This window comes from Elephantulus edwardii, unplaced genomic scaffold (genome assembly GCF_000299155.1).
Source record: "Elephantulus edwardii isolate Elephantulus edwardi_28Jun2011 unplaced genomic scaffold, EleEdw1.0 scaffold00531, whole genome shotgun sequence".
Taxonomy (NCBI): Eukaryota; Metazoa; Chordata; class Mammalia; order Macroscelidea; family Macroscelididae; genus Elephantulus; species Elephantulus edwardii.
Genome location: NW_006400281.1, coordinates 349,355 through 351,814, shown reverse-complemented (window position 1 = coordinate 351,814; position 2,460 = coordinate 349,355). Strand labels below are relative to the sequence as shown.

At 45.7% G+C, this 2,460-nt stretch overlaps 2 pseudogenes; both read left to right on the top strand.

Moving 5' to 3' along the window:
* Nucleotides 1-449: 449 nt before the first annotated feature.
* On the top strand, nucleotides 450-1,202 carry LOC102874040 (annotated as a pseudogene).
* Nucleotides 1,203-1,645: 443 nt separating this feature from the next.
* LOC102873640 overlaps nucleotides 1,646-2,460 on the top strand; it is a 5,522-nt pseudogene continuing 4,707 nt past the window's right edge.

Genomic DNA, 2,460 nt, shown 5'->3' with positions numbered 1-2,460 from the left:
ATACTGAAATAGCTGAACAGAGTATCTCAGAGGATAGCACAGGAAGATAAACTACTATAATGGAATGTGAAGAGACTTAGAATTGGAGAACAAAAAGGGAAGAACTCAACATTTCTCAAGCTGAAGGAATTGAAAAATTGAAGTCTTGAGTTGCAATACTTAGGGAAGCTGTGTGCAAAATCTTGAACGATCCAGGAAACCTCAGAAGAAAATTGAAGGGATACACAGAGTCACTGAACCAAAAATAATTGGGTAACACTGAAATATTTCAGGAAGTACCATATGGCTCCCTCCCCCATCCCCAGGAAGTACCATATGGCTCCCTCCCCCATCCCCAGTGTAAAGGTGTTTGGCCTGAAGGTCTTTGGTGAACCAGGGCTCCCATCTCTGTTCTGTAAGATGAGGTTTGTCGGGTGGTGCTAACCTTCAGTGTTTCGACTTTTAACACCATGGCACCCTCCTAGAAGTTCTTCATTGGGGAAAACTGGAAAATGAACGGGCGAAGGAAGGGTCTGGGAGAACTCATCACCACTGTAAATGTGGCCAATGTGCCGGCCTATACCGAGGTTGTCTGTATACCTCCTACTGCCCACATCGACTTTGCTTGGCAGAAGCTAGATGCCCAGATTGCTGTGGCTGACTGCACAGAACTGCTGCAAAGTGACTAATGGGGCGTTCACTGGGGAGATCAGCCCTGGCAAGATCAAAGACTGTGGGAGCCACTTTGGTAGTTCTGGGACACTTACAAAGAAGGTATGTCTTCGGAGAGTCAGATGAGCTGATTGGACAAAAAGTAGCCCATGCCCTGGCAGAGGGACTCACAATCATTGTCTGCATTAGAGAGAAGCTGCATGAGAGGGAGGCTGGCATTACTGAGAAGGTTGTTTTTGAGCAAATCAAGGTCATGGCAAATAATGTGACCGACTGTAGCAAGGTCGTCTTGCTTATAATTAGTGTGAGTCATTGGTACCAGCAAGACTGCAATACACCAGCAGGCCCAGGAAGTACATGAAAAGCTCCAGGGATGCTCAAGTCCAATGTCTCTGATATGGTGGCTCAAAGTACTAGTATCATTTTATAGAGGTTCTAGGATGGGGGCTACCTGCAAGGAGCTGGCAAGCCAGCCTGATATGGATGGCTTCCTGGTGGGTGGTGCATCCGTCAAGCCTGAATTTGTGGGCATCATCAATGCCAAACAATAAGCTCCATTCATCTCTCCTGCCTTCTTCCTGCTGAACTAGAGACTAGGTAGCCCAGAAGCCCAATAACTTTTCCCCCGCCACCCCATGCTTCTGATGGGTCACTTGCCCACTGTCATGGCTGAGTCCATACTGCACCTTCCTTTACCTTTTACACATTTCCTGCAATGGCTGGGACCAGGCCAATCACTTCTCCACTTACCACAATGGTTGGAATGAAACATATCATTAAGGTGGCTTATTGGCTGGGAGGTATGCGCAGCAGAGCTTGTCCATGGTTCCCCTCATTCCCCAGGGCATCCTTCTCTGTTGTTGTCACATGCCATGAGAAAACCCTGTCCTTCCCTCAGAGGCCAGGGTTGCTACCCTATCCCATTAGTCCAATGTCTGTGTGTATTTTGTGTGAGCTGCCCCGTTTGGGGGGAGGGCACTGAGGAGCGGGGAAGATGAGGTTGGTTCAAGTTGTCAAGGATAAGGTCTACTCCAAGAGATACCAAGTGAAATTTAGAAGATGACAGGAGGGTAAAACTGATTATTATGCTCAGAATGCTAGGTAATCCAAGATAAAAATAAGTACAACACACCCAAATAGAGCATGATGGTTTGTGTAACCAACAGAGATAGAATTTTCCAGATTGCTTATGCACAGCCTATGCTCATAAACCTCCAAAGTATGGTGTGAAATTTGGCCTGACAAATTATGCTGTAGCATATTGTACTGGCCTGCTGCTGACTTGCAGACTTCTCAACAGGTTTGGCATGAATAAGATCAATGAAGGCCAAGTGGAGGTAACGAGATAAAAACAATGTGGAAAGCATTGATGGGCAACCAGGTGCCTTCACCTACTATTTGAATGCAGGCCTTGCCAGAACTACCACAGGAAATAAAGTGTTGGGGAACTCTGAAGGGAGCTGTGGATGGAGGCTTGTCAATTACTCACAATACCAAGTGATGTCCTGGTTATGATTCAGAGAGCAAGGGATTCAGTGCAGAAGTACATCGGAAACAGATCATGGGTCAGATTATTGCATATTATACGTGTTACCTAATGGAAGATGAAGATGCTTATGAGAAACAATTCTCTTTTTTTATAGTTTTTTATTTTTTATTTACAGAGGTTTTGGATTTCCATTCATTCATTGCCGCAGTTTTCTCCGTTCCCACCCCTCCCCACCAGTTCGCTTCCCCCTCCGAAGAGAGAAAAAAATAAAAAAAATTCCTTCATTAGTATACAATTCCCACATCCCTTCCCCCCACCCC